We start from the raw sequence: 7,913 nt of genomic DNA, 5'->3' as shown, positions 1-7,913 counted from the left end.
TTTGTGCCCCATCCCGATTACAAAAGGTAATAAGGGACATTATCCAGTATAAAAGAGGAACCCTCAATCACTATCTAAGGTAAACTCATAATCTAGCAATGCAATCACTTTTTTATTTTCATGTGATGTGCTAATAGAGGTTGGCTTCAGCTCCAAAAGTGTCAGCAGCTGTTCCCAACCAATATTTTGCCTGCTACAGAACTTGCTACGAAAAGGTCAAATGCCGCTTCCATTGCTGTGTGGTACTCCCAGTGACGTCACTGCATCCCACTCTAAGGTCTGTGTAAGACTTTGTTAATTCTTTTTTTTTTTTTTTATGAAATCTAGCGCACACAGGAAAGTTATTTCTCCTAAATTTTTTTTGGGCCACGGATTAATTTCTGCAATTAATTCGCCAAAGTTTGAAAATCGTCACGCCACCCCTTTAAACTTTTGAATTTGAGAACTCAAAAGTTTAAAAGGGTGCAGCAATGTTCGGCCAATGACCCAAGTAGCACAAAATGTAGCTACAACGTTACTGGAATGTTGTCAGGTAACGTTGCCGAACGCTGCTAACGACCGCGGATTCTACACTCCGGTAACGTTACACCACAATGTTACAGTAACGTAACTGCATACGTTACCTGGACATTACCCAAATAATGTTACTGGAACGTTGTTAGATAACGTTGCCAAACGTTGCTAATGGCCACCAGTTCTACCTTCCAGTAACGTCACATCAAAATGTTGCAGTAACATAGCTCTCTACCTGGATGCTAGATCAGTGATGTTACTTGGACGTCGTCGCTAACGTTGCTAGTTGTTGTTAATGGCCACGAATTCTACCATCCAGTAATGTTACACCAAAATGTTGCACTGACATTACGGCTTATACTTAAAAGTGAAGGAATAAAAATGTGAAGAACATACACAAACCACCACTCTTTCATTTCGCAACAACGTTTATTTTTTGAGGAGCAAAGAGTCGCATACAGGTCGAGATCAACTAGATACCGAAGGTGGAGTGTTACTGACTCATCCCTTATCTCCCTAAAGTTCCTTTGATGAAGCCTTCCTTTTGCAGTTAATCTTGACCTGTGCGCGAGTCTTTGCTTCCAAAAAACGAGCGTCGTAACTAAATGAAAGAGCGGTCATCTGTTTTTCCTCAGTGCTTTTATTCTGTTAACTTTCAGTAAACATTTTTACAATATGCTGGCACTGGCCAGATATTACTGCATGTGTTACTTGGACATTACTGAACAATGTTATCCGAAAATACATTGACAAGCGCTGCCAGGAAACTGCATTTATGGTTGTCATGAAGTCATTTTTTGAGCTGGTGCCTGATATGAGTAAATGGATGTGCATTAGAGGCCATTAATGAATCAGCATTTTGAAATCATAGAAGCAGGACTCCGGAAGAAAACAAGAAGTTATTGGAATAAATTTATTTCAAAAACGAAACCAACATTACAAGTACCAGAGAATTCTTCTGTTTCTTACAAGCTATTAGATCTACAAAATTGTAAAGAACACACTAAACTACAAGGCTGATCTGCATAAAAATAAAAATGTAAAATATTAAAAACTCCCAGCAACATAAAGCAAGTAGCTTAAAATAAAATTCTAAATATATCTCAAATTACACCCGATCTTGGGCTAGGACATATAAATAAATAATGGAGGCAATAAACCAAAAATGACTAGAAAAAGAACATACATTTTAAATCTTCTAAAAATACCACACTAATGTGTACATAAATTAAATAAAAGAAACCACTAGCTGGGGCTAAAATATGTATGCATGAATAGAAATTAAAGGTAACATATGCATATTACAAATTGACATAAAAAATTCAAACAACAGGGACTCTACTCATGGGATGGCTGTAAAAAAAAGAGAAAGAAATCATTAGAAAAAAAAGCATTTTAAATAATTTAGGTAGCATGAATTTTTTTTTTTTTCAATTCTATTCAATTCCCGGTTAACCAATTCCATGCTTCCAACTGGGATCAAAGTAACCAACTGCTAACATTTAAAACTAACAGAAAAATCAAGGCAGAAACGTGCTGAAAAACAGCGCAAAATGCACGGATAAGAAAACACACAGGACAAGGCACTGTGTGCTCTTTTTCCTTTGTCTGGTTTTCGCACCGTTTTTCAACATGAATTCTTACCAACTAGCCCAGCCCAACTGTCCATCCTTGTAATCAGAAACATGCTTGCCTTCTCCCCTTGTGGCAGCCCCTCAGTCACTCCTGAGAAGAGGCACACTGCTCCTGCAAAAAAATAACACAAAAAAGTTGGTTGCATTCAGAAAATGGGTGCCTATTTCAGGGCAGAGAGTGTCATCAAGATAAAAAAAGAAATGCCTACATCTGTCCTAGCAGTTTCACCACAGTTTCTTTGCATGCACAAGCCATTCTTTTCATCCAGTTTAGACTTTTACCGCAAAGTGTGACCTACCCACAGAAGACAGTGGATACGCGACTTATTCTTTTCTGGCAAGGTAGGCGGCTGTTTTCGGCCACTCACTTTTTCCCACTTCAACCTTCTATTTATTCATGCGTGAAAGGCACTTTCTTAAGAGGGAAACAGCTATTTTCCGCAGCGCCTTTTTTATTTTGTATTTGTAGATTTAACTTTGTTTTCATTTTATCCTAAGAGAATAGCTTTCTTTTTAAGAACATAGATGTTCTTAAAAAAGACGTGCCTGCCCTCTTCGTCAATTTTTTGTAACCGACAGAACCGTGGACCTGTCGGATCTTTGACATGCAGTATATTACTGTATGTCGAATATCCGGCAGGTCCACGGTTCTGTCGGTTATAATAAATTAACAAAGAGAGGAGACACGTCTTTTCTTTTCCCCGTATCATGGGCCACGGAGACAGATCACTGCCTCAAGGACGGCTTCGTCTTGAAGCAGAATAGGTCTCTTCAAGGACGAAGATATATGTACGCTTTTGAATGAACGTGCATTCATCACTGCACCTGATGATCACAGCTTTTAAAAGTGTCGTTAGTGTTACCGTGTCTTATTGGCCTCATTAACAGAAGTCATCATTTACTAAAAAAAAAGAATAGAAGGTGACAAAAAAAGGTTCCTTCCTTTTATATATATATATAAGTTTATAAGTTACAATAAATATTAAAACACTGCTATCCTCCCTGCACTAAAAAGGAAAATATTTCTACTGCTCAAATAGGCTACGTTCAATGAAACAACTTCGATGAAATGGCGTTCAATGAAACAGCGTTCGATAAAACTGCGTTCAATGAAACAGCTTCGATGAAACAATGTTCAATGAAACGGCGTTTGATGAACTGTCCGGACCCAGGGGCAATGTCAATGAGCCTCATATTTTCTACAATGTCAAGCTCATTGCAGACAATGTCATAACATGGTGTTCTTTCATTGGCTAAATAAATTTCTTAATACTTAAAAATGTCTTTATGTAAAGTAGACTAATGCCTTTGTTTGAAATCTGGGCTTGTTTTAGGATGCAAAAAGTATTTTTTGGGAGTTTAAGCAAAATTAGAAATATCATATTACCATTTTCTTGGTCCTAGCTGGTGCATGCCTGACCGATTCAGCAGCAGCCCATTTGGCGTCGGCTTCCTGCACGATGATGGCTGGCTCATTGTTTTCTGCCTTCTGTTTAAAGCAGGTGCGCACAGCTCCTGTTTCAAAAGTATATAATTACAACACAACGTCAGCTACCACAGTGAAATATCGACAATTTCATGCCCTACTTCAGCATAACTTGGCAGACATCGGTAACTATGAAATCAGCCAGGGTGTCTAGCAAATTCCTCCTTTTAAGTTCCCCAGCTTTTCCAGGTTTTAAATTCCCTGTCCATAACAGAAGTTTGGAGATGTGGTACGAACTGCTACTAAACACCTCATAAGTGAACACCACTCACAATTTAAAACAATTTATTGAAATCGGTCTTTATGTTGCTCAAGAAGTCAGACTTACAAAGTTTCGGGCAATGTTATTTAGCACAGCCACGTCAATGCACGACTCTCCTGGCTTCGTCGCACACCACCGCATTACTCGCCCTGGCCATTTTCCCTGATTTGGCTAACTTTTTGATTATCTCCCTGACAATTCCCCGACTTTTCCAGATGATCCGAAATTTCCTGACAATTCCAGCTTTTCCAAGGTGCTAGACACCCTGTCAATGAGCCAGATAGCTCGGGAGCGAGGCATGGGACAAAACTCCACTGTAGTGAGCTTATGTGGGCTGCTGTCACATGCTTCACCAGGACACAGTTTCCTTTCATCTAAAAGAGCCAAATCCAGAAAACTGAAACCAAGCAAATTTTTGTATGAATTCAAACTATATTCGTTGGTCCATCGATCTCAAATGCTACTACAGTGAAATCGGTCAGAGTACGCTATAAAAACCACAGCAGAGGTGGCTGCGGCACATGGCTCAAAGCTATACTGATAAGCAAACATACCAATTTATCTGTCTTGCTTCATGTGGATTTCGCCTTTTTAGAAAAAAAAGCTCCTCACTTGTGTGCCCTGTTTAGCTATAGCCATTTGTTGTTAAAAGGCAACTCTGCTTAATTCCAAAACTTTTGGAATTATAAGACTTCAAATAAAAATAAAAAATAAATTTAAAAAGAAATATAAAAATAACTATTTTATTTCATGCATTGGTGGAATATTTCCTATGCAATTTTGCTTTAAACATAGCCCAAATAAAACCCGAAACATCGGCTTCTACAGGCAACGATGGCAGAGACGGAGGAGACATGACCAATCCCATGGTACAAATGATGATGTGCTACCCCTGCGAGGACGACGCAAACAGACGGGCCTGAGTGTTGTCTGCTCCGTGTCGGACGACATCTGCACCACTGCAACCTACGCTAAAGCCAAGTTTTCTCAAAGGAATAAATATCTCAGGAACATTAGTATGCAGCGAGGTCTACTAAATAGTACATAAATAAGCCATTGAGTATGTGAACATTGTGCAAACAATGCCATTATTATTTAACAGAGGTGAACCATGAGAAACGTGCACATCCAGGTCTGTGCCAATCATGTGGACACCGCTGAACCAACTTTTGGAGAAGACATTGCTCAAGTCAAGGACTGACTGTGCATGGAAAAGACAAAGAAAACGTAACAATGCACCTGACATAGTAAATTGATGTTTGGTGCACTGAAGCCGTAGTAGCAACTGCGCTGTCGTTTGCGCCTACATTGTCAGCTAGGGTTAGCAGTTTGCTGATCCATTTCATAAAGATTTAAATGGAGATAATAATGGACATGTGGTTTTCCTAGATGATACTGAAGAAGCCTTTGTTTTCTCTCACTAACAAAAATGAGACAGAGTCTGCAAAATGGCGGGCCCTTGCGCGCTGCCATCTTCCAGCTCGGGTGCGCCCCAGATAATCCGATTATGAAGGCTTGCTAAAGCGTCACTAAGCTAATTGACAGATTGGTACCCTGAGAGCATGTTTCCCTACCCATGGTGGCTAGACTACTTTTGGAAACATGACTGCTTGCAAACGTGTATAGCTGATTGTGTCATTCAGCTACATGGTAATGTACCTTACACCAAAGAGTGCTCGGTGGTGTAAAACAAAATGTACCACCTTTCTTTAAGAAGTGGTCAATCCTAACGCTGCCCAAACCATTCCACATATAAAGCAGAGGACAGGTTCATAAAAAGTGCTAGGGCTAGAGTGCACAAACAGCAAGCATTCTAATGTATCCTTTGACCAGAAAGCATAGATAAATAAACAAAATAAATTAAATTGTAAAATAAAAATGACTAGTAGAGCAGAATTATGCAAACATGAAGTTGCAGCAATACAAAGCAAACATATGCACCGTCAAATTAAAAATATCCACTTCACCATCCCTTAGGCTATAACTGTCCTTGTGCGAGGAAGCATACCACAACTAGCAGCTTTGTAAATTAAAAATGACTAGATAAAAAAAATGAAAGCCGTTTACAACTCCCTGTAACGCTAATTTAGAGTGCAGCTCTAGAGGAGAAGGGAAGGGTTCCGCGGAAAGGGTATACCCCTCCTCCCTGCCACACCTCCCTCTGAGCGGCGGCGCCGTAACCGTGAGGTCACGTGACCCTCCTGACGGGGGTCACGTGACCCCGCGAGGACAATTTGGCATGGTGCCGAAACGTCACCTTGCCGAAACGTCGCCGCGGTTACGGCGACGGCGACACCACTCAAGCCGGAAACGGGCGCCTAAGAGCTGCGCTCTAAAAGAAACACCAAAACAGCAGGTGCTCAATAAACAATATGGATACCATTCATTATCACAGTTGCGGCTAACCAAGCTGAGGCTAATCAAATAAAATAAAAAATCTAAATGCTGGAAAGCGTTAAGAAATTGCAGCAACAAAAAGCAAACATACACGTGTGCATTTTTGCTTGGGCTCTGGTGCACGTTCTGGAAGTTGAGGGGCTGGCTGAGTGTTACGTCGTTCCTGCAGAAGAGGCAAGCTTGATGAAATAGGAGGGCAAATGAATCCCAAATACAAAGGTGTTGCAGAAATTTAGGTGCATACATCTTGGTCATAGAAGTCCTCATCCTCAAATGAAGAAAGAGTATGCTGCAGTCTCTTCCTTTTTCTCTTCTCCCGCTCTTCATTATTCAATGTTAGGTCGGACGTCGCTTCCGAATTTTTTTTCTTTGTACTTTGCATCTTCATATGTCACTGAAACAAGAAAGCCGAGCACACCAGTCAAATGTTTAACCACCACAAGCTTGTTTGCACCCTAAACTTTTGTTCATTAAATCAAATATGCTCGCTTTATGGTTAGACAGCTTTTAGGTTAAAGCCTGCCAACTTTTTCGGGCTCATGTATATAATCTGTGAGGATTGGGCCAGCTCAGGTTTATATTAAAGAAAACAAAAATTTTGTCGGGCTCGTGCTGGGCTCAAGCTTCTGTCTAAAAGTCTGTCGGGTCCGGGCCGGGCCCGAGCCGTGTCTCTTCAAGGCCAAGTCTGGCCGGGCCCGGAAATTAAATATTCTATTAGGCTCAGGCCAAACCCGGGCCGTGCCTCTACCGGGCCGGGTCTAGAAATTCTGGCTCGTGCAGTGCTCTAGCACACTCTACATTGGGTGAGCAGAGTCCGCGCTCCGCTCTAAGCAGAATTTATTGCCTATTTCTCTGCCCCAAGGTTCTCAACTCTTTGCTCAGGGCACTCAATGGCATTTCCGACTCATTTTCCATGACTGGGCTTGATTTTGGACAATATCCCCGATTTTTCCCGGTAATTAAAATTTCCCTGACAATTCCCGGTTTTCCCGGTTGCTAGACACCCTGCTATACTTACAACATGATGCCATCACCTGACAGGAGAATGTGGCCCAGTCAGTCGAGGGCTCTTCACGCTCTCTAATTGCCATCATCAACCGATTTGATTTGTAGGGTGGCCATGCCGTGCAGCCATTGCACACCCCACAGGTAGGGACAACTGCGACATCATTTTCCGCCAAAAAATGGACAAGAGAGTACATTTCCTGAAATCAACAAATAAAGCCGTTATTACCTTAAAGACCAGTCATAAGTCACTAAAAATACAGTTTTCGAATTAAGCACAACCGATGTACTATAGTTGCAAGCATAGATCACACTTGCAAGTGAAGTAGATAAAAAAACAGCATAGCCCTGGTTATCGAAAAAATAGTCAGAGTGCAGGCGAGCTGGTGTAAGTTGAACATGATTGTAAACCTGAGACTGGGGCAGAAAAGAGAACACAGCAGAAGGTAGAAAAAGGGGAGGCAACGTCTCAAACTCAGCTGCAAAGTTTATTTCGTACACGCCTTATATACCACAACTCCAACGCCGAATGGCGGTGGTTATGCTAGAATGTGACCCTTTGTGTGAGTGTTTCGCAGGAGAGGTCAAGGGAGATAAGAGAAGGTTTACCCAAATT

At 41.2% G+C, this 7,913-nt stretch overlaps 1 long non-coding RNA gene across 1 annotated transcript; it reads right to left on the bottom strand.

The window, feature by feature from the left end:
• Nucleotides 1–6,344: 6,344 nt before the first annotated feature.
• LOC115308718 lies at nucleotides 6,345–7,433 on the bottom strand. The gene is made up of 3 exons (XR_005716488.3): nucleotides 7,311–7,433; nucleotides 6,537–6,686; nucleotides 6,345–6,455 (listed from the first exon to the last, which is right to left on the bottom strand). It is a non-coding gene; the product is annotated as an uncharacterized LOC115308718 (long non-coding RNA).
• Between the last annotated feature and the right edge of the window lie 480 nt (nucleotides 7,434–7,913).

This window comes from Ixodes scapularis, unplaced genomic scaffold (genome assembly GCF_016920785.2).
Source record: "Ixodes scapularis isolate PalLabHiFi unplaced genomic scaffold, ASM1692078v2 PGA_scaffold3__209_contigs__length_174095766, whole genome shotgun sequence".
Classification (NCBI taxonomy): domain Eukaryota; kingdom Metazoa; phylum Arthropoda; class Arachnida; order Ixodida; family Ixodidae; genus Ixodes; species Ixodes scapularis.
This window is presented reverse-complemented; position numbering and strand designations above follow the sequence as displayed.